Source organism: Heterodontus francisci, chromosome 13, assembly GCF_036365525.1.
Source record: "Heterodontus francisci isolate sHetFra1 chromosome 13, sHetFra1.hap1, whole genome shotgun sequence".
Lineage (NCBI taxonomy): Eukaryota > Metazoa > Chordata > Chondrichthyes > Heterodontiformes > Heterodontidae > Heterodontus > Heterodontus francisci.
This window is the reverse complement of record NC_090383.1, coordinates 29,533,235-29,556,961: the sequence shown is the minus strand read 5'-3', so window position 1 is coordinate 29,556,961 and position 23,727 is coordinate 29,533,235. Positions and strand designations below refer to the sequence as shown.

General features: G+C 42.8%; 1 protein-coding gene and 1 long non-coding RNA gene across 7 annotated transcripts in view; one reads left to right on the top strand and one right to left on the bottom strand.

Annotated features, from left to right (window-relative positions):
• The window catches only part of prkn (parkin RBR E3 ubiquitin protein ligase), a 1,503,655-nt gene that overhangs the window by 1,274,538 nt on the left and 205,390 nt on the right, over positions 1-23,727 (bottom strand). The window lies entirely within an intron of this gene.
• Positions 9,173-23,727, top strand: part of LOC137376314 (uncharacterized) — a 49,599-nt gene continuing 35,044 nt past the window's right edge. Inside the window, exon 1 of one of the 2 annotated variants that reach the window (XR_010976166.1) lies at positions 9,173-9,245. This is a non-coding gene — a long non-coding RNA (uncharacterized lncRNA). Of the gene's footprint in view, positions 9,246-15,000; positions 15,108-23,727 lie in introns of those variants that run through there. The other variant, XR_010976167.1, reaches the window with a different exon arrangement.

The window sequence follows — 23,727 nt, the reverse complement described above, 5'->3', positions numbered from 1 at the left end:
AGCAAAAACAGAAAACTGGGTTTGAGCCAAGGGTCCATACTGAAATGTTAAACTGTTTTTCCTCTTTGCAAATGTTTATGGATCTACAGGCCTATACATTTGAATGCACAATACCAGTGGTGTGTATGCTCATTTGCCTATCCTAGTGCTCCTACAAAATGTATCCCCAGACGTTACAGGCTGAAAGGTGAATAGCTGCTTAGCTTCCACTAAGGCCACTTCAGATGGCCATGATGGGCAACTTAGAGCAGCTGTGAGGCCAGCTGTAGACTGCAGCATCTCGGCATGTGCCAAGGCAGTCTGACCCAGGTGGCTGTGTAGCAGTAGAGGAATCACAGCATGTACCTCTCCCAAGGAGCCAAGGACATACTCCTGAGACTGTGCCTCAGCACGCCCATAGCTCTGCATGAAAACGGAGAGCAGGAGTGATGTGACACTCTTGATGGTCCTGTCAATACTGGCCCCCAAAGCAAAGATGGCAGGCACCTGAGTTTCCATAGCAGCAATGCAACTTGCCATGGAAGTTGTTAGCAGAGGCTCCAACATGGTGGATGCCACTGACATGTTCAGGAAAGGGCAAGAGAGTTGGACTGGCTGGATTGCTTTTGCAGAGAGCCGGCAGACTCGACAGGCCTTCTGTTCTGTAACCAATGATTCTAGAATAAATGGACACCTTTCAGCAGCTCAGTGGCAGAATATAAATGAGAGTGTGGCATTAAAACAGCTTGAGCCCTATGTTGGCAAGGGTTAGGTGGTGGGCTCTACCCACCTCCTGCCCATTCTCAGCCTGGAGTTAACAAAGGCCCTCATGTCCAATTGAGAGGATTTTGAAAAGAAAAAAAAACTTGCCTTTCTGTTGTGCCTGTTACAACCACAGAATGTCCCAAAGCACTTTACAGACAATTAATCACTTTTGAAGTGTTTTCACTGTTGCAGTGTAAGAACAGTATCAACAATTTGCACATAGTAAGATCCCACTGGCAGCAATGAGATTACGACCAGATAATCTATTTTAGTGATGTTAGTTGAGTGACAACTATTGGCCAGGAGAGAACTCCCCTGCTTTTCTTCAAAATATTGCCCTGGGATCTGATATATATGCCTGAGGGGCAGACGATCCCCCCGTTTAACGTCTCAACCAAAAGATGGCAACTCCAACTGTGCAGAACTCTCTCTGTACTGCACTGGAGCATAAGCTTGGATCATCAACCAAATTTTTCTGGAGTTGAGCTTGACCCAACAGCCTTCTAATTCAGAGGCGAGAGTGATACCATTGAACCATGACTGACACCTAAATTAGGGAATGCAGACTGCAAAAGACAAGTGTTCTCAGAAAGAATATGAAAATCAACACATCTGGTCAGATACAGTTGTTTCATGTGTAAGTTATCTGCAACTTATGCTGTGACTTCCTAATCCATCAGCATTTTCACGTGTGGTAAAAGCTTTAATATCCCATGTGAATGAAAAGACTATTTAAGGAATTCATTTAACATCAGTATCATGGGTGATTTACCATATTAATTCATTTTACTAACAGCATTGTTAAATACACATTCTACAAGCAAAGTAATTAAACAGATAGGTAAGTAGAATACAGCTGTTCTAGTTGACATTCTATGAATTTCAATGAACATTTCAGCTCCACTCAATTTCTCTATCCGAGAATACACTTGCAAGTTTCAGCTTTCAAAGTTAAATTCACTAAAGTATTTTTTTAAATTTTCCACAGGTACTATGCAAGTGTAGGTCCAGACATACGGACTAAATAGACAGTCACAGACAAACATAATACAAAGCAAAATGCTGCGAATGCCGGAAATCTGAAATAAAAACAGAAAGGTCAGGCAGCATCTGTGGCGAGAGAAACAGAGTTAACTTTTCAGGTCAATGACTTTTCATTAGTACATAAATTTGGTATTCTCTTCTCCCTGTGAGTCATACTTTAGGCTCAGAATTCCTCTGGTAGTTCTACATAGCAAATGAATGTGAAGATTTCCACTAATTATTGAAAAATCATGAACATGTTCTAAAAGAAAATATTTACCATCTCACTAAAAATACACACAGAATACCTTCATAGTGTCCCTACACATTGCTACCAGACAATTTCTTACTCTGTTATAGTGTGCAGACAGAAACAGTTTCTTTTTAAATGGCTTGGCTGATGGCATGCTCCATAGGCTGTTAACAGAAGTCAAGTGATAGATGAGATTCCACCACCATTTTCAATCCTCCTTAGATATCCAATTGTACTGGGGGACTGAAGGGTAGCCCATGTAACACCACTGTTCAAGGAGGATAAATAGGATAAATAAACCATGTAATCTAATGTCAGTTTTGGACAAACTCTTAGAATTCATTATTGGAGATAAAATTAGTGAGCATTTAGAAATATGTGGGTTAATCAAGAAGATTCAGCATAGATTTGTTTGGTAATATTTGTTTGACAAATTTAAGATGTTCTTCAAGAGGCAACTGATTGGATACATGAAAGGAATCCAGTAAATGTACTGTCTATGTAAGAAGGCATTTAATAAAGTATCACATAGGAGGCTTGTTACAAAAATGCAGACGGAAATAAAAGAGTTAGATTTAAATGTCAGCACCACAACCTCAAGTCAGGCAGAAGTCTTGCTCTGCCTCATTTCCAATTGCACAATGACATTGTTGCAATTTTGGGCCCCATAATCAAATCATATTAAATTCAATGAGTTTGAACTTGTGGGATTTCTCATGATTGTCTGCTCTAAATTCAGCAAAGATCCACAACCAAAGCTGTTTCTTCTGAAAAAAAGACCTGCATTTATATAGCAATTTTTCACAACCACTGGCGTCTCAAAGCACTTTACAGCTAATGAAGTATTTTTGAAGTGTAGTCACAGTTGTAATGTAGGAAGTGTGGCAACCAATTTGTGCACAGCAAACTCCCACAAACAGCAATGTGAAGATGACCAGATAATCTGTTTTTGTGATGTTGATTGAGGGATAAATATTGGTCACAACCTCAGGTATGACTCCCCTGCTCTTCTTCAAAATAGCGCCATGGGATCTATTACATCCACCCAAGCAGGTAGATGGGGCCTTCGTTTAACATGTCATTCGAAAGACAGCACCTCCAAAAGTACTCCTTCAGTACTTACTGGAGTATCATCCTTGATTTTTTTGCTTTAGTCCTGGAGTGGGACTTAAAGCCAGAACCTTGTAACTCAGCAGCAAGAGTGCTATCAACTAAGCCATGGCTGACACCGGGCTTCCATGAATCTTCTGCCTTAGGTAAGTAGATGATTGAGAGAGCCCCATGGACATTCATAATGAATATTTCTGTCCCTTTGGAACAATAAATGCTTTCAAAATGCAAAGTAGTATAATCTTCTGTTTTCCTCACAAGGGCAATCCAGTCGCCAAGATTACAAACTGCACCATACCATTCTTCATAATCCTCATTATTCAAAGCAGACAATTGCTGGAGAGCGAGTATGAGGTTCTTTTTACACACATAGGATAAGCTACTGATTGTAGGTCAGGAAGAGGCAGAGGTAGTGGGTGAGAAAATGCAGGTTGCTGTTCAGCAATGCTGTTCATGAATGGCCAGAACCCTACTGGGATTGAGGCAACTGATGGAAGAAATTGCAGTTATTTTATAGGCCCCCACTATTGGAATAAATTCCTGACTCATCATCTGGAAGTAGATGAGCAGCAGATCAGATAGGTCTTGAAAGGGACACTCAGAAATTCTTCCACTCAGGATTATATAGATAAACAGAAAACATAGCACAACACTACAGTACACCTAGCACAGCAGTGCAGCAAGATATGGAAACTTACAAGTTGCACATACATCATCAGTCAAAGTATGCAGGTACAGCAGGTGCAATGTTGTTGTTTATTGCAAGAGGAATAGAATATAAAAGCGGAGATGTTTTGCTACAGTTGTACAGGACATTGGTGAGACCACATCGAGAGTATTGTGTACAGTTCTGATCTCCTTACTTAAAAAAGGATATAATTGCATTGGAAGCAGTTCAGAGAAGGTTCACTTGGCTGATTCCTGGGATGAGAGGGTTATCTTATGAGGAAAGGTTGGACTGGCTGGGTCTGTATTCATTGGAGATTACAAGGATGACAGGAGATCTTTTTGAAACATACAAGATCCTGGGGGACTTGACAGAGTAGATGTTGGACGTTTCCCGGAGAGTGGTGGAGGCAGGGCATTGAATGTTTTTAAGGCAGAGGTAGACAGATTCTTGACAAACAAGGGAGTCAAAGTTATTGGGGTTAGGCAGGAAAATGGAGTTGAGTCCACAAACAGATCAGCCATGATCTTATAGAAGGGCAGAGCAGGCTCGAGAGGCCGAATGGCCTACTCCTGCTCATAGTTTGTATGTTCGTATGTGAAATAAATCAAAATTATGTGTATTGCAGACACTGCCTTCTTGTGTTATTTATTTCTTCTGCTAAGATATTTCTTTGTTGTGTTAACAAACTCCAAAGTATTTTGAGAAATGGTAGTCACTATTTACAAATGAGCAATTTATGTTCATCTGTTTGCTGGCTGAAACATGGAAAAGGCTCAACTGAAAAATTCATCAGTCAGATGCCGCCAATGACTGGCATGAAGGGCAATGACCGCCCTCAACCATATCTTGTTCCTGCATCTTGCCGGTGGATGCTAATCTTTTCCAAGCAATCTTATGCCTCTTTCCTCAGTTATACTGTGGAGCATGTATTATCAGCATTATTCTATTTGCTGTGGCTAATACTGCAAGCATTCCCCCCTCAGAAAATCTAATCATCTGAAACATTGCTTTAATGGCCTATTGTTTTATTGTAATTTGATTTCTCTATCTATAATATTACTGAGTAAAATCCCTTCCCTGAGGAGAAATTGTCGTCCCATGAGGAGTCAGCAAACAAGATTTGAGTGGGTAGCCAATGTTTCCCAAGTGTCTTTTGCAATCAGTTTTCACTCTGTAATAGCGAATGAAGACCTGATTCCAGAAAGATTTGTACGTCATGGACATGACCAAGAAAATACGCACTTAGTTGCTTACTTTTATGCCTGTGGTTGTATACCTTCTGTATACTAAGTGAGCAATAAACCTTTCTGTTCACGAAAGGGACTGCACAGTGGTAAGGTACATAGTTAGCTATACAATGCTGCATTATACTCAGTGAACTCAAACATTTGGAAAAAATCTCTTTGCTTTTCCAGTGCACGTCACCATAAAACTGTACATATTAAGTAAGTAACTTACTCCATAATTTCTTCTTTATTTTGCACTGTTCTAAGGCCTCAAGAAAATCTGGGTGAACAAATTTATGACTTAACTAAAAATACAGAACAAATTAAATCCTCCTGTTAAGTTTACAAGGTCATGAGAATACGTTAATTCAAATTCACATTTAGCTTATGGACGACTGTGAACTATCAGGATAAGCCAGACCCCTAATGTTGCATTCTGCAACCTATTACCTCCATCCTTTATCCTATAATAAATAGGCTGCAAAAACCCAAGATTTGTTCTGTATCATGCAAAGGTAATTTTTTGAATTACTCCATCTTCTCTCCTACCTTGGTGGTATACTATGGGCTTTGGTTCTTTGCTAAGTTTTTCTACACTAGGAATGCATATGTTAGAACTGCTGGACTAAATCACTCTGTTAATAGAGCTGGTAGACAACGGTGCATCAGTAAATTTATGCACTTCCTTTGACAGTTTTTAAGATTTGTGTCCATGAGCATTGAACATAGTTTATATTTTATTGCTCAGTTGTCAATTTGTTAAGTCAGCAAAAATGAATGAAAGCTGCTAACAGCCTGCAAATGGAAACACGGGTAGATTTATTTTACATATAATACTCTACAATTTCTCTTACCTGTCCCACAAGTTAAGCCAAATCTCTGAAATAATGGATCTCCTGAGATTCTGAATGTAAAACATGATTTTTTTTCATATGGCTTACAACAAATATTTTCTAGCTTTCCTGAGTGTTGTACTGAACTACAACTGGCATTAAAATCTTAGATAATATCCTAGCTTGCAATCTCACCCATCCACCTGTTCAATAACAGTAATATCAAAGCTTTTATGTTTAGCATGAACTATGTTAACAAATATCTAAAGTTAAAGAATGTAGCATATCAATGATTTCCTGGGAAATATAATCTATAAGAAATAAAATTAAGCATTTATAAATTAAGGATAAGTATGGACGTTCCACCTTTGTATCTCGTAAAGCCCAAAAAAGACATAGTTTACTGATCTTGGAACTGTTTCTTGGGGTAATTTTTCCCTCCATCTCTTGCGCAGTAAACTGGTGGCATAGATTATAGAACGCTCCCAATTTTGATTTCCATCAAAATGAAAATTGGGTGGGCTCTATAAGAGACATGTGATCTATTCTGTCTGTTTTCTGTCTAACGTTTATAGTAAAAATTACCCCCCCCCCCCCCTGCATTGTAACATTGATACTCTTGACTTCATAGAAGCAGCTTAGACAGCAACAGAAAATAAATGCACATCAAAACTGCACTGAAATGCAGTAAGGACTCTTATAAGAGGTGGCTGCTTTAATCTATGTCAAGATTTCCCTGCTATTTTAAACAGATGATAAACATATGCCCTCTACAACATATCACATTAGTTTATTCAGTACGATGTTCAAAAACAAAAGCTTCTGCTCTTTATAATATTGCATCTGGCCTAAGGCATGTGTAATTAAGTGTTGTCTTCTGGTTCACAAAGAACATAGGAAACCAGAGAAGGCCATCAGCCCATCAAGCCCACCACTTCTACATGAAATACTTGGGAATGATTATTGATTCAAATCTGAAAGCAGTGTGAGTCATTTATTAAGAGAGAAAATCATTATGGGGTACATCTAGTGGGCATTTGACCATAAGTTAGAACACATTAAAGGGAAAGTATATGGAGTGCTGATAAGGCCAATTTTTGACTTATGGGGCTGGATTTTGTGGAGGAGGTGGGGCTCCCAGTGCCAGATCAAAATGGCGGGGGGATCGTTGCCTCAGCCTTTTCGTACCTCCATGGAGCGACCCTCCATCCTTTTGCTGCCTAACACAAACAAGAACGCAAGAAATAGGAGCAGAAGCAGACCATATGGCCCATCGAGCCTGCTCTTCCATTTAAAACGATCATGGCTGATCTTAGGATTCAACTCCACTTTCCTGCCTGCTCGCCATACCCCTTGATTCCGAGAGACCAAAAAACGGTCTATCCTAGCTATAAATGTATTCAACGATGGAGCATCCATAACCCTCTGGGGTAGAGAATTTCAAAGATTCACAACCCTTTGAATGAAGTAATTTCTCCTCATCTCAGTCCTAAATGTTCGGCCCCTTATCCTGAGACTGTGCCCCCATGTTTTAGATTCCCCGACCAGCGAAAATAATCTCTCAGTGTCTGCCCCATCCAGCCCCTTTAGAATCTTATATGTTTCAATAAGATCACCTCTCATTCTTCTAAACTCCAGAGAATACAGGACCAATTTACTTAGTCTCTCATCATAGGACAACCCCCTCATCCCAGGGACCAATCTAGTGAACCTTCGTTGCACCGCCTCCAATGCAAGTATATCCTTCCTTAAATGTGGAGACCAAACCTGCACACAGTATTCCCGATGTGATCTCACAAAAACCCTGTACAATTGTAGCAATACTTCCTTATTCCTGTACTCCAATCCCCTTGCAATAAAGGCCAACATGTCATTTGCCTTCCTAATTGCTTGTTGTACCTGCATGTTAACTTTCTACGTTCCTTGTACAAGCATAACCAAGTCTCTTTGAACATCAACACTTTCAAGTTGCACACCTTTTAAAAATGTTCTGCTTTTCTATTCTTATAACCAAAGTGCATAACTTCACACTTCCCTACATTATACTCCATTTGCCACCTTGTTGCTGACTTACTTAACCTGTCTATATCTCTTTGCAGCCTCTCTGTGTCCTCCCCTCAACTTACCTTTCCACCTAGATTTGTATCATCAGCAAACTTTGATACATGACTCTCTGTCTCTTCATCTAAGCCTAAGTGTCCTGTGCCGGGATTCCCATCCCTTTAAAGATGGGGATCCAACCTCCAAGAGCTGCCGGCCAATCACAGGGTCGGCAGCACAGCAGTACTGGCAGCGCTACTGCTAGCGGTGGCCACTGCCAGTACGACAGAAGCCTTGGATCCAGGCCCAGCGCTGGAACCCATCAGGAAAGTGAGGCAGGGTTGCTGGGACCAGTCGGAAGGTGCAGGCAAGGGGGAGTGAGAGTTTGGCTTAAAGTCCCGGGGGAGGGAAGTCCATGGAAATGGAGGTTTTTCCAGCAGGCGTCCTCCATGGGCTACAGATTGCCCACTAAGGCGCCCTCCCCGTGTGGCAGAGGCACCCCTGCCACTAGTTAGATCCCAGAGGCGGCGGGATGAGGTCCTTAATTGGCCATTAACAGGCCACTTAAGGGCCTCAATTGGCCTCGGCATGGGAGGGCCGTCGTCGGGTTATGCCGCCCCCAGCAAAATCACTTGGTGACAGGGGGGAGCGACAGGGCGGTGATGGACCCTCTGCCCCCGTTGCAATTCTATGGCCCCCTCGCCTTGGGGGGGGGGGGGGCATAAAATCCAGCCCATAAATGTGCAGTTTAGATCACCCTGCCTCCAAAAGAATGCATTTAGAGCAGAGTGACTAGGATGATTCCAGGTCTTCAGTGATGAAGCACAGTTGCATACATTTATGTCCACTGTAGAAAAATAGTAGGGCATATGATATAGACCTTCAAAATGAAGGTTTTAGACAAGTTGAGTGCGACTTGAACAGTGTGCTGAGAGTTTAGTGAGGTGAGGGAATTTGAAACTCTTTCTAAAAATCTAATTTTGTGCATATCTAACATTTAATATTTAACTGAAAGTTACTGTTTAGATTCTAAAGTTCATCCAGGGGCCTAAGCAGGGATATACAGGTTATCCACTGGGGAGCAGCTGCCGTTAGTTAATTAAGGAAACTAGCTTGAACTATTTTTTCTGTACCTGGGGCTCAGCTAATCTCTTTAGTTTCAGAACATATAAATACAGGCATCTCAGTGCAGCTTAGCACTGAGTGCGACTTGAACACAGTGCTGGGAGTTGGGTGAGGGAGTTGGGGAAGAAGGTGCTCCTTTGCTTTTTCTAACTTTTTCACCCTAAAGGATTTGGTTCTTACTCTAATATAGGAGAAGAAGCTAGCTGTTTGGTGAGTATCGGGTAAGTGGTTAAGGTCTATTCTATTCCTAAGGTTTAAAATAGTACAGGAACTGGTGGTAAGGTTAAAAAAAATATAAAAAAGGAAAATAAACAATTGAATAAAGTAATTAAGTAGTTAATTAAAACACATTAAGGATGACAGAACAGTTGATGTGTCATGGCAGCATGTGGGAGCTCCTGGGTGCCAGTGTGATCCAGGGCAAACACGTCTGCAGTGAGTGTTTGCAGCTTGAGGGGCTTCGGGTCAGAGTCATTGAGATGAAGGCCAAGCTGCAGATACTGCGACACATCAGTGAGGGGCTAAGTTACCTGGAGATTTTGTACCAGGAGGATAGGGTCTTCTGATTTGGTCAGTGACAGGAGAGTGTGGTTGCAGCTGAGGCAGATAAGGGGACCCAGAGGGCAAGAGTGCCGGAGCCTCCACCATGGTGATTGAGGTTTGAGGTTCTTTCAGCATGTTTGAAAGACAGTGGGGGCTGCAGGGTGGATGAGCTAACTGACCATGGCACCGTGGTACAGGAAGCCATTCAAGTTCGGGGAGTAAAAAGGAATGTAGAGGTAGTAGGGAACAGTATAGTGAGGGAGATTGACACTGTTCTCTGCAGCAAAGTGCGTGAGTCCAGAAGGCTGTGTTGCCGGCCCAGTGCCAGGGTTCAGGACATCTGCTTGGGGCTGGAGAGGGGGAGGATCAAGTCATCTTGGTCCATGTAGGTACCAACGACATAGGCAGGACAAGGAAGGAGGTTCTGCATAGTCAGTATGAGGAGCTAGGCAGCAAATTAAGAAGAAGGTCAAAGGTAATAATCTCTGGATTATTACCTGAACCACGTGAAAATTGGCATAGGTTGCGTGGTTCAAAGACTGGTGTGGTAGATGTGGGTTCCAGTTCGTGGGGCACTGGCACCAGTACTGGGGAAAGTGGTGGCTGTACCGTTGGAATGGTCTACACCTGAACCATGCTGGGGCTGGTGTTCTAGTGAGCTGCATAACTAGGGAAGTAGACAGGGTTTCAAACTGAATAGTGGGGGAAAGGGATCAAATTTGGTAAGATGTGGTAAATCAAAGAGTAGAGACAGGGCAAGAGAGAAAAGTACTAATATAGGAAATAATAAACAGACCATGACAGGAAGGGATAGAAAGTACAAAGGGTAAATGAGCAGTCAGGCTAGATGTTACAAAAATAATAAAAAGGACCAAACTAAAGGCTCTATATCTGAATGCACGTAGCATTCAAATCAAAGCAGATGAACTTATAGCAAAATCAAAATAAATAAGTACAATCTGATAGCCATTACAGAGACATGGTTGCAGGATGATATAGATTGGGACCTGAATATTGAAGGGAACATGACATTTAGGAAGGACAGGAAGATAGGAAAAGGTGGAGGGGTGGATCTGTTAATTAATGATGGTATTAGCACAATAGAGAGGGATGACCTAAGTTCAGAAAACTAGAATGTAGAAGCAGTTTGGGTAGAGATGAAAAATGATAAAGGCAAGAAGTCACCTGTGGGAGTGGTGGACAGGCCCCCTAATAGTAACCACAAGGTAGGACAGAGTATAAAGGAAGAAATAATGGGAGCTTGTCAGAAAGGTACGGTAATAATCATGGGGGATTTTATTCTGCATATAGACTGGAAAAATCAGATGGGCAAAGGTAGCCTAGATGAGGAGTTCATAGAATGTTTTCGGGATAGTTTCTTAGAACAGCAGTTTCCGGAGTCAACCAGAGAGCAGGCTATACTAGACCTGGTATTGTGCAACAAAATAGGATTAATTTATGACCTCAGAGAAGGTGCCCCAAGGTAGCAGCGATCATAATATGTTTGAATTTTACATTCAGTTTGAGGGAGAGAAGAATGAAAATAAGGGCAATTATGAGGGCATGAAAGCAGAGCTAGCTAAAATGAACTGGCAAATTAGGTTAAGGGATAGGTCAACAGGTGCAGTGGCAGACATTTAAGGGGATATTTCAGAATACACAGAATACATTCCAATGAGAAAGAAAACTTCCAAGGGAAGGACACACTATCTGTGGTGAACTTCAAAAAGTTTAAGGTAGTATCAAACTTAAAGAAAAAGCATATAATTTCACAAAGGTGGGTGGCAGATCAGAAGATTGGCCCGAATATAAAAAACAGCAAAGAATGACTAAAAGATTGATAAGGAGGGAAAAATTAGAGTACGACAGAAAGATCTAGAAATAAAAAAAAGATGGTAAGAGTTTCTATAGATATTTTAAAAAGAAAAGAGTTAACAAAGTCAACATTGGTCCTATAGAAATCGAGTCTGGGGAATTAATAAGGGAAAATAAGGAGATGGCAGATGAATTGAACAGGTATTTTGGTCTTCACTATAGAGGATACAAGTAACATCCCAGAAATAGCTGTAAGTCAAGAAATGGAAGGGAGGGAGGAACTCAAGAAAATTACAATCACCCGGGAAGCAGTATTGAGCAAATTGTTGGAGCTGCGGGCTGACAAGTCCCTGGGCCCTGATGGACTTCATCCTAGGGTCCTAAAAGAAGTGGCGAGTTAAATAGCTAATGCGTTGGTTTTGATTTTCCAAAATTCCCTAGATTCGGGGAGGGTTCCATTCGATTGGAAAGTAGCCAATGCAAATCCTTTATTCAAAAAGGGAGGGAGACGGATAACAGGAAATTACAGGCCAGTTAGCTTAACCTCTGTCTTAAGAAAAATGTTAGAAACTATGATTAAAGACATTATAACAGGATGTTAAGACCAGGTGAAGGCTGAAAGGGAACCCTAGACCTCTTTCTCACCTGGACTTAACACCCTGTGATAACGTCTTTAATCATAGTTTCTAACATTCTTCCTAAGACAGAGGTTAAGCTAACTGGCCTGCAGTGTCCTGCTATCCGTCTCCATCCCTTTTTGAACCAGGTGAGAAAAAGGTCTAGGGTTCCTTTTCAGCCTTCACCTGATCTTACTGTAACAGGGTTTTGTTTTTAAACACACCGTGTTTTTTTAGCTCCCTCTTTGGTGAATCCTTGTTCACTGCTTTCCAATTATAAGGCAAAGAAACCTGCACAAGCGGGCTTTCTTAGGTTTAAAGAAGAAAAGTTGTAATTTATTAAACTTAAACTCTAATTTGGTTAACGCCTACGGATACACGCCGTGCCCAACACTAGCATGCATACGCAATACACATATGCAAATAGAGACAGAAAACAGCAGAAGAAAAATAAAGTGGAAAGGTTTGAGGCAATATCTGAAGAGTTGTTGATACGGTTCTTCGAGCTCACTGTAGACTCTTTGATGGTAGGTAGATCTTGCTTTTTGTTGGGGCCCAGTATTCTTCTTAAACCTTGTTCGAGGTAGCAGACTTTTCTCTCTTGGGGTTCATGTGTCTTCAGTGGATTCAGAGGCTTGTGAGAAAGAGATAGGAGCAGACAGCAGAGATCTTCTCAGTCCAGGAACAAACACTTTCTGCCCAAATTGTTCGTACAAATTCAAAAAATGCAGATTGCCCAGCAGGTTAGTCTTATGCCTGGCTGGTTTGACCATGTCCATTTGTGTATTTGGCCATCTTAGTAGTCAACCTGGAATGCAAGCTCCCCCACCTTCAACATTTGGTGATCAAAAATCCATTGTGAGTTGAATGTGTCAGGGAATGGCTGCTTTGTCCTTCCAAACACTGTCTGTTAATATGCAAATGTATTTTCCAGCCATGGCTGATCTGTTTAACAAGTCCTTTCTTAACTTCAGTAACAGTTTAAAATTAATGTTCATGACAAAATTAATGCGCCTCATTCTTGGCAGGAGGGGGCCTAGCGTGACACAGGGCACTTCGAAAAATTCAAGGCAATCAGGCACAGTCAACATGGTTTTGTGAAAGGGATATCATGTTTAACCAATTTATTGGAGTTCTTTGAAGAAGTAACATGTGCTGTGAATAAAGGGGAACTGGTGGATGTCGTGTACTTAGATTTCCAGAAGGCATTTGATAAGGCGGCCCCACCAAAGGTTATTGCGGAATATAAAAGCTCATGGTGTCGGGGGTAACATATTGGCATGAACAGAAGATTGGCTAGCTTACATGGAACAGAGAGTAGGCATAAATGGGTCATTTTCTGGTTGGCAAGATGCAACGAGTGGTGTGCCGCTGGGACTTCAACTTTTTACAATTTATATAAATGACTTGGATGAAGGGACCAAAGGTTTGGTTGCCAAATTTGCTGATGACACAAAGATAAATAGAAAAGTAAGTTGTGAAGAGGACATAAGGAGGCTGCAAAGAGATATAGATAGGTTAAGTGAGTGGGCAAAGATCTGGCAAATGGAGTATATTGTGGGAAAATGCAAAATTGTCCATTTTGGCAGGAAGAATAAAAAAGAAGCATATTATCTAAATGGTGAGAGATTGCAGAACTCTGAGTTGCAGAGGGATCGAGGTGTCCTAGTGCATGAATCGCAAATAGTTAGTATGCAGGTACAGCAAATAATTAGGAAAGCTAACAGAATGTTGTTGTTTATTGTGAGGGGAATTGAATACAAAAGTAGGGAGATTATGCTTCATTTATACATGGCATTGATGAGACCACATCTGGAGTACAATGTACAGTACTGATCTCCTTATTTAAGAAAGGATGTAAATGCATTGGAAGCAGTTCAGAGAAGGTTTACTAGATTAATACCTGGAATGGGTGGGTTGTCTTATGAGGAAATATTGGACAGGCTAGGCTTGTATCTACTGGAGTTTAGAAAAGTAAGAGGCAACTTGATTGAAACATATAAGATCCTGAGGGGTCTTTACAGGGTGGATGTGGAAAGGATATTTCCCCTTGTGGGATAATCTAAAACTCGGCATCACTATTTAAAAATAAGGGCTTGCCCATTTAAGACAGAGATGAGGAGAATTTCTTTCTCTCAGAGGGTCGTGAGTCTTTGGAACTCTCTTCCTCAAAAGGCAGTGGAAGGAGAGTCTTTAAATATTTATTAAGGCAGAGATAAATAGATTCTTGATAAGCAAGGGGGTGAGAGGTTATCAGGGTAGGCGGGAATGTGGAGTTGCGGTTACAATCAGATCAGCCATGATCTTTGTGAATGGCGGAGCAGGCTCGAGGGGCCAAGTGGCCTACTTCTGCTCCTAATTCGTATGTTTGTATGTATGTATGTCGAGGATGCTCAACTGCTACAAGCACATCTGGATGTGCAGGGGTATAGGGCCCATGTTTTTCAAATGATGTTTAACTTAGGAAAATGTAGTGTTATGCAGGTAGGCAGATCAAATGCATAACATATATACATCCAAAGGGAAAAAAATTAAAGCCAGTGGTAAATAAAAAAGATCCAGGTGTTTTAGTGCATCAATCTCTAAAGGTCACAATGCCATGAACCAAATAGGCTTCCAGGTGCCACTCATAGCACAATTATGCTTGCTCTTGGTTAGATCTCAGTTAGAATACTATGACCAGTCTTCGTTTCCTCACATGTGAGGGACATTGAGACTTTGAAAGGGTGCAGAGGAGAGCTACAAGATTCATTCCTACGTTAAAACAGCTTAATTATCCAGATAGACTCAGAGGTGGGTCTCTGTACTTTAGAGAAGTGTAGACTTTATGATGATTTGATCCAGATGGATAAAATAAAGAAGAGACTAGATTGTTTTTGTCTGGACCAATTAATTCAATTGCATAAGTTAAGCAGGGCCAGGATCACACTTACAAGGTATGTAATGTAGGTAAAAAAGAAATAGGTTGGATGTTCAGCAGTTCTTCTTTTCCCAGAAAATAATGCACCTGTGGAACAGGTTGTCGGCTCGTGTGGTGAATACTGATTCACTAAATTCCTTCAAGCAAGATCTGTTTCTGCCCAGGGAAGAGATCACCTTGTGCAAGAGGTGGGTATCCTGTAATATAAAGCAGGGTCAATGCGATATCCTGGACTAGTTTTATTCACCTAAGGGGTTGGAAAGGAATATTCCAGCTTTTCTGACTAGTTGGCCTGGATTTTTATTTAGTTTCCTGCCTCTCCCAGGAGATTACCTCATCTCCAAGTTTGGTAGGGAGAGTATATACCGTGATGCACTCAGTAGCGCAACTGTATGGGGCATGCTGGATGGACCAGCCAAAGTCTGCAATGGGGGAATTTACACCATATCTTTCCTGTCCACATTCACCTGTAAGACCTCCAGTACACGACAGCCCCTTCTGTATAATTTTTAATTATTCTTTGCTGCCAAATAAAATTACAATTATTTTCTACTTATGTAAAGAAATCAGACATCATAGGCCGAAATTTTACGTTGGGCAGGAAGCCCCGCCTACTTGCCCGAAAATAGGGGACGAACCTGCCTCCTCCGGGCCTGGGGAGCCACGCCAGGATTTTCCCTCCCCAGGCTCTTAATTGGAGTTGGGTGGGATTTCCACCTCCTTGAGGCAGGAAGTCCTGCTTCCAAGAGCTGCTGTCCAACAAGCGAGCTGGCAGCTCTTAGTCCCAGCAGCACCACTGTGAATGGTGGCCACTGAGGCACCAGCTGGCCACTGGTAAAATACCAGCGGCAGTGGGAGAAGGCACTTAAGTGGCAGTTAATTGGGCAGTTAAAGGCCTTGATTGGCCTGGGGTGAGCCGTTTCTCATTGCCACCGCCCTTGGTAAAATTGCAGCAGGAGCGGGAAGGCATCGGGAATGGCTCGCTCCTGCAGTGGGGGGGGTGTAAAATTCTGGCGCACGTGGTTTTCAAATGCTATTAACAAAATAATTTGATTCAGTGCTGTAAATGTTACAAATTACTTCACAGAACCCTAAATTAAACAAGAAGTGATCCACATGAAATAAATTAATATGCAGTGAACATATGTAAATGGCATTATTAGTGTGATAGTGTATAGTAAGAGGATAAATTCACAGGGAGCTATAGATTAAACAATGCTAATATGTTAAGTGAAATTGGGCTAATTTCAGAGCCAGTTTTCAGCATTTGGGAAAATTTGTTTCTCAAAGTTTGCGACCTTAAACACAAGCTTGCATCAATTTAGCTTTCCAAAAATATAACTCGTCATTTCCCTATAGGCCCCAGCAATTTTAGTAACTGCTACTCATTTGAAGTGTCTGACAGTAAAACCCCAGGAACTAGTTGTGAAGAGGATTATTTTTCAGATCAATCCTGAAATTGATTCCAAACCACACTATTCATCAGCCTAGAGCCATACTCTCAGATCAGGAACTAGGAAATATTTCGACCACATTATACTCCATTTAATTTCTATTAATAGAAGTGATACCATTTCAGGTTATGCAACAACTATATCGCATGATTGTTTCAGAGACAGCAGACTTAAAATCCTTTCCCAGGAGATTTAAATTAGCCGACTATTTTTATATATATTTTGAAATATCCAATCAAAGAGAATGGGATTAACATCTGTTTTTGTACTGTGATAAACATAGTGGGGAGGCAGTGGCATAGTGGTAATGTCACTAGACTAGTAATCCTGAGCTCAGGCTAATGCTCTGGGGACAAAAACAAGAAATGCTGGAATCACTCAGCAGGTCTGGCAGCATCTGTGGAAAGAGAAGCAGAGTTAACGTTTCGGGTCAGTGACCCTTCTTCGGAATGCTCTGGGGACATGGGTTTGAATCCCATCATGGCAGTTGATGAAATTTGAATTTAATTAATAAATCTGGCATTAAAAGCCAGTCTAATGATGATCATGAAACCATTGTCGATTGTTGTAAAAACCCATCTGGTTCACTAATGTCCTTTACAGAAGGAAATCTGCCATCTTTACCTGGTTTGGCCTACATGTGACTCCAGACTCACAGCAATTGACACTTAAAATGCCCTCTGAAATGGCCCAGTAAGCCAATCAGTTTGAGGGCAATTAGGGATTGGCAATAAATGCTCGCCTAGCCAGCACTCCCACAAAAAAAAAGTTTTTAAAAAATCCATCCTTTCTAACCTATCTTTTTTGTTACAGGTCATAAATAATAGGTAATGACTTGGAGATCCAGTAGTATTTGAATAGCTCAGCCTAAGTAAAACAGAATAGAAAGAAACAAATTAGCAATATATCAGTTCCTACATGATGATATTCTGCATGCATCTTGCTAAAAGTTAAGACTTTCATGTGGGGGGGGACCCTTAATTGGTATGAAGATGGGTTTCCTGTCCACTTAGAGCCAGTGGGTGTGGGAACGGAGGCAGGTCAGATGATGTGTGGCACTCATTTAGATCTGCGATTTGTGTCAAAGCCTTTGAATGCACCAGAAGGAAGTGATATGTCACAGTAGAGCTGGAGGCATGGCAGGGCAGCCCCTCGCTTCATCGATGCTGACCTGGATCGAATGCTGGAGACTGTGAGGGAGAGGAGGGAGCTCCGCATTCCAGTGGGTGGCAGGAGGGGCCCCTCTCTATTCAGTGTCATCTTCCTCTGCCTCGTCTCTCAATTCCTGCTTCTGCTCCTCCGCCAACGAGCTGTCTACTTCCAGGGTCTTATTGTCCTCAACAGGGATAGGCACCAAAATGTTGCACTACAGACATTTGACAAAATTATTGACAGCCACGGACATGGGGACAATTAATCTGTATATAAAGTGTATAGCCAACCTAATGGCAACAAACCACAGTCCGATTTAAAACACATTTCTCCCTATAAATAAAGTAGCTAAGCATACAAACTTCAATGGAGAGCAGCACAACCGTATTAGCTAGCTAGCAAGCAAAACAGTATTATATATCAATGTGAATTACTTTTATTGACAGAATAGAGCTAGCTACACCATGCACTAACATTGCGTTGAAATTTAGCCATCCAACTAAACCAGCGGTATCCAAACTTTTCCCTTGAGGGAACATATTACAATTTTTGTCCGACATAGAGGGCCGGTGAACAAATTTTGGAAAGATAAAAGCAAGAGAAATTTATCTTACTTATTAATCAAAACAACTAAAAATGTGCATTTTTGTGAACAAGCTTTAAATAAGAAGACTAATTTATTAACTTACTTTCTCCTCGCTGTGTTGAACACTGATTTAGTGAGATACCTAGCATTGTTTCTGCTTGCACAAGTAGTCAATGGACTGGACGTTATGGAGGAGGCGGGGCCCCCAGCGCTGGGTCGAAAGGACGGGAGGAACCGCACTTTGACCTTTTTGTGTCCCCCGTAACGATCCTCCGGTGTTTTTAAGCTTATGTGTCCTGTGCTGGGATCCCCATTCCTTTAAAAATGGGGTTCCCGCCTCAGAGCTGCTGGACAACCACAGGGTCGGCAGCTCAGCAGTGCCACTGGCAGCTGTGGGCACTGCTGGGTGCTGGTACTGTAGAGGCCTTCGACCCAGGCCCAGGGTGGAACCCCAGACCTCAGGTAAGTGAGGCGGGAGTCACTAGGGCCAGTGTGGAAAGCCTCGATGAGGGGGGTGGGCGTGAAGTCCAGGGGGAGGGGTCCATGGAGTTGTAGCTTTTGCTGGGGCGTTCTCCATGGGCCGCAAATGTCCCATGGAAGAGAGACTCCCCCAAGCCCGCAGGGAGTGCATCTCATTTTACAAAGCGCCATCCCTGCGTGGAGGAGGCAGCCCCCACCGCTGGTTAGATCCCAGTGGTGGTGAGAAGGATCCATTAAATTGCCGTTAATAGGCCACGCAAGGACCTCAATTGGCCTATGGGTGGGAAAGCTATTGTCGGCCTATCACGCCGCTGGTAAAATCATTTGGTGATGGGGAGGTGATGGGCCCTCCGCCCCCTCCCACCCGTCGCAATTCTATGGGCCCCTCTACCTCGGACTCCGCCTCGGAGGCCTATAAAATCCAGCCCAATGTCTGTCCGCACACTTGATGTAACCATGTGGAGTATAGACAGATGTCCATTTGTCAGGAGTGATCTTGATTTCTTTTCTCCTCACTCTCTCCCCTCTCTGTGTCTATCTTTCTCTCCCCTCTCTCTCTCTCTCTCTCTCCTCTCTCACTCTCTCTGTGTCTATCTCTCTGCCTGCCTCTCTGTGTGCTCCCTCAGCACCGCTTCACCCCATGCCTCCGGCTGTGTGCTGTTCCATGTCCTGCTTTCCCCTCAGCCTCTCATCCCCTCTCACCCAGAGCAGTCACTCCCATTCACTCGCTCACTCCCTGAACTGCCCGAACACAGTAGCGGCAGCTGATCCCAGCGCGTCTGCGCTGCAAACTGCCAATCAGCGCTCACCCGACCCGAGCAGTCTACTATCAGTTTCAGACAATGACCAATCACAGAAAGGCATCCAACACCCTGCCTGACGTACACTTTAATCGGAGAGCCGTCAATCAAAGACAAGTTACGCACCTGCTCCAATAGCTATTGGCCAGTCTCAGACATCCTGCCGCTAGATTATTTTAAAACACAAGTTTAAAGGCTTGGAGCAAGAGATTTAAAATTACCACGGATCTCAAAAATTTTACGATGGACACTAGTGTTCATGTATGGACACATTGCCAACCCCTGGTCTTCAAGGTCCACACCTCTCTGCAGGGTCATGTAATGGAGAACACAGTTACAGGACACCGTTCTTGGCGGTGGCAGTAATAACCTCCCAATTGAGGCCAATTAAAGCTGTTTAAAAGCTCTTTAAGAGCTTGTCAGTGTTGGATGCTGAAATTTTCAAAAGGGGCACATGGGTTACCCATGCCTCCAGAAATAAAAACTGAAGGGAAGCGGGTGAAGAGTAGGGAGCTGGTCATGGCTTCCCCAGGGTATCACCCCGATCAATGGGGCAAAGGAGGACTCGACACTTAGTAAGGGGTGCCTTTGGTGCTGCACAGGTGTTAGGGAGAGTGGGTATAACACCTGGGTATTTAATGGGGTCAGCACACCCCCTTGGCATCACAGGGGCAGAAGAGCAAGGGTCAAGACTACCAAGGGCAATTGGGCTGCCACCTGCCCAGAAGGAAGGCTCCAGCTAGCAATAGGGACATAACTGTCAGATTTTGGAGCCAGTGGTAATAAAGGGAAACACCCTCCACAGGAAGGGCAGAACCCCAAGCAGCAGGAGGGCATGAAAGAGGAAAGAGGGGCAGGAAGGCAATGGAGGCCAAACTCTCATACAGGATCGACTCCCAAAGATGAAGCTACCTGAAGATGACTGAGAACCAGTGCCACAGGATATTGCGACTCTCCAGGCAATATGTCATCTATGTCTTCATTACTGAAGACTTTGAATCCATGCAGCTGGTTGTTATGCCCTGCCAGTGGCCAAAGTCATTGTGGCCTCGAACTTCATCACTTCTGGCTCCTTCCAAGGATCAACTGTGGACCTTGGTGGCATCTCAAAAATGGCTGCACACCACTGCATGTCACTGTTCACTGATGCCCTCTTTGCCAGAGCTGGACAGCACATTATTTAACACCAGACACAGCCTCACAGGGAGAGAGGGCATTGGTTTTCGCCTCCATCATTGGACTCCCCCCAGGTGCAGAACATCATCGATTGCACCCATGTGACCATCAAGGCACCCAGCGTCCGGCCAGTGAGATCCATTTTCAGGAAGGGCTTCCACTCCCTCAATATCCAACTGGTCTGCGACCACAACAAGAGCTTCCTCCATGTGTGCATTTGCCTTCCTTGAAGAGATGGTTAAGCCCTCCACAGTGGCTACGCGAACTGCAGACAGAGGCACAGAGGCAATACAACCAATGCAACCAGCTCAATAGGAAAACCACTGAGCAGGCCATCGGGCTTTTGAAGATGCAATTCCACTGCCTGGACCGGTTGGGTGACGCCTTCCTGCAAGGGTTTCAGTCATTGTTGCTGGTATTTAGGGGGCTCTCGCCTCCGTTCCTCACTTTGGGGGACCCCTGAAATTCAGCCCAATAATTCTGTTGTGTCTGTCACTATAATATGGGTCTATGGGCAGTCCTGTGAAATGAGGTCATTTCTAGGTGGGTAGGAGCAATCTGCTCCACCTGCATGCATTTAGAATGATCGTCTGAGCTTCTAATTAGAATTTTAAAAAACCTTAAATATTTTTAATTACTGAATTTGTTGCCAGTAAAAGTTCGGTATCAGCAGTTCTGAAGCCCCTAGTGTAATTAAAGAAGAGTGCTCTTTTAATTATCCCTTTCGTATCGTGAAACCGACAACAGAAAACAGGAACTGTCTCACTGAAGTAAAATAAATATGTAAGGTGCATATTAATTAACCTCATTAAATAGGAAAACCTTTGACCAAAAAATGTGAAGACGCAGTATAAATTTCAATAAGGGTAACATTTATTGTGCCCTATTATCACAATCAGCTGCAGCCATTAGTTTGTAATCTGACAAGTGCTGGAATAATGTGATGATTATATTTACCACTGAAACTAATTAGACATGGCTGTGTTTAATTTTGCAACGGTTAAATCTAATTTTATGTATTTACAGTACTAGTTTTTATCTAATTCATTTGCGAATTTGAAATTAAATCCTTTACTTAATTTAAGATTATGTTCCAATTTTAGCACCAGATTCCAAAAGAACATTACTATCCCGAAAAATGTTGGGCAAGCTTTCTAGCAATGTTGGTATATATGCATATGTTCCATGAATGATGTTATCTGAAGTGCAATGTCAGTTGTGTCATTCTTTCTCTCTGAACGATAGACTAAAAAAGAAATTGGCATTATTCTGCAAGATCATATTCCCAAAGTTTAGAAAAGCAAAATACCGAAGATACTGGAAATCTAAAACACAAACAAGAAATGCTGGAAATATTCACCAGGTCTGGCAGCATGTGTAGAGAGAGAAGCAGAGCTAACGTTTCAGGTCAGTGACCTTTCATCAGAAACCTTCTTCAGGTTACTGACCTGAAACATTAACTCGGTTTCTCTCTCCACAGATGCTGCCAGACCTGCTGAGTATTTCCAGCATTTATTGTCTGTGTTGCCAAAGTTTATACTAGTTTTCTCAGGAGCTAACATAATTGGCCTGGAATTTCCTGGAAAGTTGTGACGCACCTGCAATATCAGGAGTTACCAAGCTAGTCCAATAATGGCCATGAACCACTTGCAACTGTTCTAAAAACCCATTTGGTTCACTAATGTCCTTTAGGGAAGGAAATCTGCTGTCTTTACCTGGTCTGGCCTACATGTGACTCCAGACCCACAGCAATGTGGTTGACTCTTAAATGCCCTCTGAAATGGCCTAGCAAGCCACTCACTTGTATCTAACTGCTACGAAGTCAATAAAACAGAATGAAACTGGATAGACCACCCGGCATCAACCTAGGCACTGGAAATGACAACGGCAAACCCAGCCGTGTCGACCCTGCAAAGTCCTCCTGACTAACATCTGGGGGGTGTGCCAAAGTTGGGAGAGCTGTTCCATAGACTAGAGTCATAGAGTCGTACAGCATAGAAACAGGCCCTTCGGCCCACCGCGTCCATGCCGACCATAATGCCTATCTATACTAATTCCACCTGCCTGCATTAATTCCATATCCCTCTATGCCTTGCTCATTCAAGTATCTGTCCAGATGCCTCATAAATGTTGCTACTGTTCATGCCTCCACCACCTCTCTGGCAGCTCATTCCAGATACCCACTATTCTTTGTGTGAAAAATTTACCGCTTTGCTCCTCTTTAAACCTCCTCCCTCTTACCTTAAATCTATGCCCTCTAGTTTTAGTCACCCCTACCATGGGAAACAGACTCTGACTATCTACCCTATCTATGTGTCTCACAATTTTATACACCTCTATCATGTCCCCTCTCAGCCTTCTTCGCTGAAGGGAAAACAGACCGAGCCTATCCAATCTCTCTTTATAACTCAAGCCCTCCAAACCAGGCAACATCCTTGTGAATCTTTTCTGCACCCTCTCTAGCTTAATCACATCTTTCCTGTAGTGCGGCAACCAGAACTGCACACAGTACTCCAAATGTGGCCGAACCAACGTTATGTACAACTGTAACATGACGTCACAACTCTTGTACTCAATGCCTCGGCCGATGAAGGCAAGCATGCCATACGCCTTCTTCACCACCCTGTCTACCTGTGTTGCCACTTTCAGGGAACTATGTACTTGCACCCCAAGATCTCTCTGCTCAACAACACTCCCCAGGGCCTTGCCATTCACTGTAGATGTCCTGTCCTGGTATAACTTCCCAAAATGCATCACTTCGCACTTGTCTGCATTAAATTCCATTTGCCAATCCCTTGCCCACTTTCCCAGTTGATCTATATCCTGTTGTAACCTTAGACAACCTTCTTCACTGTCCACTATACCACCAATTTTAGTGTCATCAGCAAACTTACTAATCATGCCCCCTACATTCACATCCAAGTCATTAATATATATGACAAACAACAGAGGGCCAAGCACCAATCCCTGCGGCACACCACTGGTCACCAGCCTCCAATCTGAAAAACAACCCTCCACAAACACCCTCTGCCTCCTATCACCAAGCCAATTTTGTATCCAATTTGCTAGCTCACCCTGGATCCCATGTGTTCAAACCTTCTGGACCAGCCTACCATGTGGGACCTTGTCAAAGGCCTTGCTAAAGTCCATGTAGACAATG